Raw genomic sequence first — 7,490 nt, 5'->3', positions numbered from 1 at the left:
TACCTCGGCTTATACTCGGGCTGGCTTATATTTGAGTCTATATGGTATATATATATTGTTGAGAACGAGGGGCATCACAGCAGAAACCCAAAACTCGTCTGTAGCCAATAGGACATCACTCACAGAAGGATCACAGAAGGAAGTGATGAGTCAACCAAGGCATGATATAGCACAGATGAAACACAATATTCTTCTGGCTCTTTGCAGCTTCCCCACCCCCCCACGATCATCACCCTAGTTCTGCCTTTCAGTTCTGGTTAGACCAGAGCATGTACACTGGTACAAATAAGAGTTCACTACACACTGAATACAGGTCAGATAAACCCCTCAGGAACAGAAATGGGAGTGGTGATACCATAAAGGTAGGAGGAAGATGGGGGAAGGAGGGGAGGAAGGAGGAATTGATGGCAATGATCAACATATAACATCCCCCACCCCACGGGGATGAACAAAAGAAAGTGGGTAAAGGGAGACAGCAGTCAGTATAAGATATGAAAATAATATTAATTTATAATTTATCAAGGGTTACAAGGGAGGGGGAGGGAAGGAATAAAGAACTGATAGTAAGAGCTCAAGTAGACTAACGTGATAGTAAAGCCTGCATCCTGTCTACCTTGTTGGAAGTTTCTTGCTAACTATGATAATTAAGATTAAATTTGCTTAAAAGTTGAAAAAAAAAGAGCTCAAATAGAAAAGTAAATATTTAGAAAATAATGATGGCAACATACACACAAATAAGTTTGATACAATTGATGTATCGATTGTTATAAGCTGTAATAGCTCCCAATAAAATGATATATATATTTTTAAAGTTTGTGTAAATATGGAATTAAAAGATAGTAGAATTCTTCCACTGACTTTTTGAAGCCCCTGCCTATTCTTAAATATTTTCTCCTTGAGAGCGAGAGATGAATGCCCTTTATCACCCATGGGCAAGGTAATACTGGTACCCAAGTAGTGAAATAAGGCAAGAAGAAATATCTAATTTCATTACTTATGTTAGTCTTAATTTCACTTATAGGAAAATGTTAAAATATTCGACAAATATGAACCTAAATGAATTTTCAGAAGGTATTCTAAACGAAACTAACAGGACAACAATAATGAGAATGGTCATGCATGGTGAATAATGTCACTAATTTCACTGAACAACTAGTGTAGAAATTGCTGAATGGACACCTTAACTGCTGTGTAAACCTTTACTGGAAAAAATATAAATAAAAGCAGCAACTATATTATGGACGCTGTACTAGGAACGATCACACGAGACATTGATTAAAAAGACTTTTTCCAAGGTTACATTAGAAAGCACCAAGAGCCAGCATGCTCTCTATTACAAGTGATCTGTCTTGATGGCATGAATCCTCATGGTTGCTCTTCCTGACTTCAAGTGGGTTATCATTTGTAATGGCTAGAGTTTATGTAAATTAGACACTCTGGGATGAACTTAGGGGCGGAGCCGAACCTATCAATCAGACCACAACCTGATGACACCTCCTTGGGGTGTGGATTTTTGTATAAGAAAGATAATAAGGGTTGCTAAGTGCTCTTTTGCTCCTTTGCCTCTTCTGGAGTTGGCTCCTGTGTTTGGTTCATCAATTTCCTATTGTGTCACCTCTTGATCCCAGGAACCCTCAGTGAACTGCCAGCTGTGAATTCATTTACCTCCATATCCATCCGCCTCTGACCCTCCTGCTTCATCATCCTGCTTCCTATTCATCAGCTATGTAATTTAGAGAAGCCTTCAGTTCACATCTGACCCACAGACTTGAACCGGCCAGAACTTATCTTACTTCTACAATTTTGTGGGTCATTTCTTGATCTCTCTCTCTCTCTCAATATATATGTATATATATATGTGTGTGTGTGTGTGTGTGTGTGGTTCTCAACCTTCCTAATGCTATGACCATTTAATGCAGTTCCTCATGTTGTCGTGACCCCCTAACCATAAAATTATTTTCATTGCTACTTCATCACTGTAATTTTGCTACTGTTATCACACACACACACACACACACACACTGTCACTGGTTTTGCTTCTCTAGAGAACCTAATCTAATACAACACTCTAAAGTACATAAGTGAACCTCCAAATGGCGACACTCAACATCACTAAAATGACCACCCAGATCTAACTCCAGCTAAATTCCATTTTGAATCAAATTCTGATTGGCTTAAAATCTGATTCTGTTCTCTGAAGAGGCAATTCAGTTTCTTGTATAATTTGTACTGCTTGTAACCCAAAATAACCATGCTCGAGATTTTAGCTTGTGCAAGGAATTATTTGTTATGAGATGCAAATCCAAACAGCCATGAGTTATCACCTTACCCCACCATTGATAGAAAATCCCAAAAGAAAACAACAAATTCTAGACAGGGTGTGGAGAGATTGGAACCCGCGTACTTGACTGGTGGGAATGGAATGCTGTACAACCACGGTGGGAGTGGCATGGCACTTCCTCCAACAATTGAGAATAGTATGATCATGTGACCCAGCAATCTCTCTACTTGGTATATGACATTAGAACCATGCAATGAGCAGATATATGCATGCTCATGTTCATCACAGCACTATTCACAAGAGCCAACAGATGGAAACTATTTCTATAACCATGGGTGGACGAATAGATAAATGTACTTTGATATGTACACACAATGGAACATTGTGCAATGAATCTGCACAACACTACATAACATGATGAAACTGGAGGACGTCATGCTCAGGGGTATTATGCAATTGCCAAAGGACCAATATTGTATGAAACCACTCATATACAGACTCAAGGAAAGGTTTTCAGCCTTTTCTCCCTTCCCAATCATCTTGACAGCTGCTCTTGGTTCAGGGCCATCCTGCACTTAAGACAGGAAGATGGTGTCCCCAAAGAAGACAGAAAAAGTCACCAACGTGGGTCAACTCTAGGCTCCAACTCATTATGAACAGTGGAAACTACGTGCTGGGTTACAAACAGACCCTGAAGATAATCAGGCAAGACAAAGCTAAACTGGTCATCCTCGCTAACAACTTTCTTGCCCCGAGGAATTCTGAAACAGAGTACTTAACTACATCATGTTAGCCAAAACCTTGTCCATCACTACAGTGGCCATGGCATCGAATTGGGCACCACGCACAGACAGTACTACAGAGTATACACACTGGCCATCGTTGGTCCAGGTGATTCTAATAGCATTAGCAACTTGACAAAACAGACCAGTGAAAAAACAAATCATGCAATAGTTTTCTTTAAGAGAACTTTCCAGAGCTGGTTGTAAACAACCTCTACCCTCTGCAAAAGAAAATATTTTCATAATAAGAGAAACAGGCTATGGTGGTTAAGAGGACGGAAGGGAAAGTGAGGGAAAGGACAACCATAGGCCCAAGCAGTGATTCTCAGCCTTCCTAATGCTGTGACATTTTAATACAGTTCCGCATGTCGTGGTGACCCCCCCCCCAACCATAAAATTATTTTCATTGCTACTTCATAAGTGTAATTTTGCTACTGTTATGCAAAGGGCGACCAATGTGGATAGGCCATTCGGCCCCCAAAGGGGTCACGAACCCACAGGTTGAGAACCGCTGGGCTAGAGGGTAAAGGTGTTAACCTGGGTGAAGGGGATGACACTATTCAACAAAAGGGAGGTGGACAAAGATGATAGTAACCAGACAGGAAATTGAGAGGCATGCAAGAGTGAAAGGCAAATACTCTTTTATACACAATCCTTCATTAGGACTGAGCTATGAGTAGATGCTTAGGGAAACATGCAGAGGAAACAGGCATGGAGGGAGAGTGAGTATACCAGTGATATTTGAATATGTAGATTTATGTTTCCTGAAAATATAACCATGAAGATGGCAGAGTATGCAGGAGGCAAAATTATGAATACTTTTTTATCATTTTATTAGGGGCTCATACAACTCTTATCACAATCCATGCATACATTAATTGTGTAAAGCACATTTGTACATTCATTGCCCTCATCATTCTCAAAACATTTGCTTTCCACCTAAACCCCTGGCATCCTCTCCTCATTTCCCCCTCCTTCCCCATACCCCCTCCCCCATGAACCGTTGATAATTTATACATTATTATTTTGTCTTATCTTGCACTCTCTGACGTCTCCCTTCACCCACTTCTCTGTTGTCTGTCCCCCAGGGAGGAGGTTAAATGTAGATCCTTGTAATCGGTTCCCCCTTTCGACCCCACCCTCCCAGTCTTGCCACTCACATCACTGGTCCTGAAGGAATCATCTGTCCTAGATTCCCTGTGTTTCCAGGTCCTATCTGTGCCAGTGTACATTCTTTGGTCTAGTCAGTTGTGTAAAGGTAGAATTGGGATCATGACAGTTGGGTGGGGGCGAGGAAACATTTACAAAGTAGAGGAAAGTTGTATGTTTCATGTTTGCTACATCGCACCCTTACTGGCTCATCTCCTCCCTAAGACCTTTCTGTAAGGGGATATCCAGTGGCCTACAAATAGGCTTTGGTTCTCCACTCCGTCCTCCCCCCCTCATTCACTATGATATTTTTTTGTTCTGATGATGCCTGATACCTGATCCCTTTGATACCTCATGATCACACAAGCTGGTGTGCTTCTTCCATATGAATACTTCTTGAGAAAACCATATCCCTCAAATGAATGAATTGCTGAGCCCGTGGGATAAGTCTTAAGGGACTCCAAGGGCTATTGGCACAACACAATTCACAAAGATATTGTCTACTTCTTAGGCGAGTAGAGACTTGTGTCTAAAATTTGTGAGCTCTCATCAACAGTGCAACCAGTGGTCTCTTCCAGTCCAGAGGAAAAAGAATTATGAGCATCTAAAGACATGTGGAAACAAGTAGTTCAGTGGACTAATGGACCACCCAAACATCACTCTCCACAACCGTGAGACCACATGAACTAGATGGTGCCTGGCTACCACCGCCAACTTCTCTGGAAAGAATCACGTTAGAAGGTCCTATATTGAGTGGGAGAAAAATATGTCAGACAATTCAAAAACCGAAGAACCGGGCTTACTTGTTGGAGAGAGACAGGTGAGACCCTCAAGACTGTGGCTCTCAGTCACCTTTCATGTCGGGAACTGAAGTCATTCAGTGATGTAATAATTATGACCCAAGCACAACATCTGGAGGGTTATGAAAAAAAGGAGGAAGAGTAACAAGAGACTCGGGGTGAAAGAGAACAGGGTACATGGAGGAGATTGCAATTGATGACTTGACAATGTATGATGAGTTGTTGATTATAAAATGATAATATCTCCTCTACCTAATTCTCATTAAAAAAAAACAAACCAATGTTTGTCTAAGAGTGTTTGCATTACCTAATCCAAGAAGAATGCTGTGGTAGTTACATAATCTCCTGTCAACTTGATCATATTAAGAGTGATGGGGTAGAGTTTAGCCTGTCAATCAGATCACAGACTGAGGGCATGGCCTACTCATAAGGATTCTGGGAACTTCCTCTCTTCCTCTCTGGAGGCGGGACCCACTCTCTCTCTGCTTTACATTCCTGTTGACAAGGTACACAGAGCCACCCTGATAGAGCCAGAGCTCTGGAGCATCTGCCACTGTCTTTGGGTCAATAAGACTTTTCACCTACTGGTATGTGATCTCTCTGCATTTGGCATCATTGCAAGTGGCTGTGTGAGTTTGAAAAGGAATTCAAGGACTAGTATCGGACATATGGGCTAATATTGAACTTGTGGACTTCATCTGGACTGGGCTGGGATGTTTTCTTAATATATAATTACTCTTTGATATACAGCTATCTCTTAAATACATATGAGTGTCTATGGATCTGTTTCTCTAGTCAAACCAGTATAACACAAATGTCTTTGTCAACCTGTCCTAAGAAGTTAGAAAATAGAAAGCAGTAAGGAACATATTGAGAATAATATTAATCTAACAGCTCCTTTGTAACTTTTTGTCAAGTATCCCCTATGACTGCCACAAAAACCAACAAATCTGTCTTGGAAGAAGTGCAGGCAGATTGTTTCTCACAGGCAAGGCTAGTGAGACTTCATCTCATGTATCTTGGGAATGTTGCCAGGAGAAATAGTTCCTGGAGAAGAATATCATTCTTGGCAGAGTAGACGGGCAGAGAAACAGAGGAAGGTCCTACAAGATGGACTGACATAGTGGCTGAAACAATGGGCTCAGACATAAGTATAATTAGGGGGTGGGGCAGGACTGGGCTGTGTTTTGTTCTGTTTTGCCTAGGGTTGCTATGGGTAGGGAAAAAATACTTCATGGCACCTAACAAAATTCCATCCCCTATGAAGATGCAGTCCTTTTTAACTTAAGAACACCACTCTCTTCTTGAAATTTGGAGCACTACAATAGCCTGGCTGTGTTAGTGTTTCCCCCAATTCATGAATCTTTTTAACTTTCAATAAAACTCTGTTTTCACTTCTCATAGAATATGTGATTTGACAGTGGTTTAATAAAATGTCATCTCATGAAGGAAATAGTTGTAAAAAGTGTTCTAGGCAGAGGTAATGCCCTATATAACACTGAAAGCATAGAAGACCAGCGTGGCCTTGAGAAATATTGGCTAGGGGGCCTGGAGTGCTGGGCTTCAAAACGTTTATGAAACAATTCCCTTATCTTTTTATTCCACTTTTGCGTGAAGTGGATGCATAAGTTTCTTTTGATTCAAGATGTCGTTTTAGCTCCACATCGTGGTTAGTCTGGGTTGTCTACAAAAACAATGACACTCATATACGTATAAGAAAAAAACTTTATATGAAGAAGGAATCCCAGCCCAGGTCAACTCTATTCTGAGGATCTGAGGCTAGCCGGAACCCTTTTCAAACTCATGGTACCTGCAGGATGAAGCAGGAAACATGGAGATCACAGGCCAGTGGGTCCAGAGTATTGTGAATCCAGAATCCTCATTGGGAACACGACAGCCCCCCATATACCTTAACCTAGTCAGTGTCTCATGTTTGGAGCCTTTGGCACACAGGATGTTGTTGTTGTTAGGTGCCATCGAGTCAGTTTCAACTTATAGACGCCCTAAGTACAACACAGCAAAGCACTGCCCTGCCCTGTGATCAGAGGGTGAGAACTGTCACTGTGCATGAATCGATGTTGGCTCATAGAGACCCCATATGGCCCCATTTAGAGCAGCAGTTCCCAACCTGTTGGTCTTGACCCCATTGGGGATCAAATAATTCTTTTACAGGGGTCAACTAATTCATAACAGAAGCAAACTTACAGTGATGAAGTAACAATGAAAATAATTTGATGGTTGGGGGGTCACCACAACATGAGGAACTGTATGAAAGGGTCGTGGCGTTAGGAAGATTGAGAACCACTGATTTAAAGGGTAGTGGAGAAAAACATAGTTGATGAAATAGTAGTAGAAGCAATTATTCAAAGAGAGCATATAAAGCTAGAAGAAAACAAGACTGAAAATAAGACTCTGAGGATACAGACATATAAGGGGGAAGCAAAGCAAGAGGAACTACAAAATGACGAAGCAATAGTC

The 7,490-nt window shown here is 41.2% G+C and overlaps 1 pseudogene; it reads left to right on the top strand.

Moving 5' to 3' along the window:
* The first annotated feature begins 928 nt into the window (after window positions 1-928).
* LOC142433751 (large ribosomal subunit protein eL30 pseudogene) lies at window positions 929-3,270 on the top strand (annotated as a pseudogene).
* Window positions 3,271-7,490: the final 4,220 nt, after the last annotated feature.

Source organism: Tenrec ecaudatus, chromosome X (genome assembly GCF_050624435.1).
Source record: "Tenrec ecaudatus isolate mTenEca1 chromosome X, mTenEca1.hap1, whole genome shotgun sequence".
NCBI lineage: Eukaryota > Metazoa > Chordata > Mammalia > Afrosoricida > Tenrecidae > Tenrec > Tenrec ecaudatus.
Note: the sequence above shows the minus strand (reverse complement) of the source record. Positions and strands in the feature narration are given on the sequence as shown.